This window comes from Propithecus coquereli, unplaced genomic scaffold (genome assembly GCF_000956105.1).
Source record: "Propithecus coquereli isolate 6110/MARCELLA unplaced genomic scaffold, Pcoq_1.0 Scaffold15, whole genome shotgun sequence".
In the NCBI taxonomy this organism is placed as follows: domain Eukaryota; kingdom Metazoa; phylum Chordata; class Mammalia; order Primates; family Indriidae; genus Propithecus; species Propithecus coquereli.
Window position 1 is genome coordinate 3,513,499 of NW_012139413.1, and position 934 is coordinate 3,514,432.

Genomic DNA, 934 nt, shown 5'->3' on the forward strand with positions numbered 1-934 from the left:
GCTGGTCTCGAATTCCTGAGCTCAAGTGATCCCATCGCCTCAGCCACCCAGATTGCTAGGATTACAGGCGTGAGCCCCGGCTCCTGGCCTATTCCCATTATACTTTAATGTGACTGTGATGAAACTATCGGATCTTGAATATCCTGAAAAAAACCTCTTTGAACATTCAGTGTGCTTTGACAAAGAACAGCTAAACTTATGAATTAAGTAAACAACAATAAGAGTGGAATTACTAGGTCATAATGAAATGATTAGATTAAAAACTCTTTTCCCATTGCTTTGGACTACACTGACTGCAGGTGCTTTGTGTTGAAGGGATCTAAGTGCCTGATGAAGAATTTTGAAATAACCAAGGAGGAAAGCTTAAACATCAGTTTCTCTGGAGATTGACTTGATCTAATTAAAAATATAAGTGAATAAATAAAACTGGAAACATTTTACAGCATTTTTAGAAAAATGAGCCCTTACCCTACACAAAAAAAAGACAAATATATTATGGAAGATTCCAGGTATGCAAAACCTTTACAAATAGGTTATCCTAGAATGGGCTTTCTTTTTTCTCCCACTGTGAATGACCCATCCACCAGTTATCTGTCTATTCTACCTATCTATAGAAGGGTGGTGGTGGCTGAGCTCAGCTCTGACCACAATAAAAAGTAGGGTGGCCAATTAGGGAATTGGTGGTAGGAATGCCCAAGGGCTAAAGCAAGGAACTATGAGGAACGATTTGCAGGAATAAAGCCAGATAAAGGTACTTAGGAGTTAAGAAACTGTTGAGATACATAGCTGGGCTATTTCTTTCCACAAGAAAATAAGGTATCTCTGTAACACAATTCATAGGGTGATTGTGTCACATAGTTTAAGAATAGATTTTTTTCCTTGTAATTCTAGAGGGCCAAAAATAGACCAATAGGTACACATAATAGTGATACAG

General features: G+C 38.0%; 1 protein-coding gene across 1 annotated transcript in view; it reads left to right on the forward strand.

Moving 5' to 3' along the window:
- The window catches only part of LRRIQ4 (leucine-rich repeats and IQ motif containing 4), a 39,537-nt gene that overhangs the window by 18,212 nt on the left and 20,391 nt on the right, over positions 1–934 (forward strand). The window lies entirely within an intron of this gene.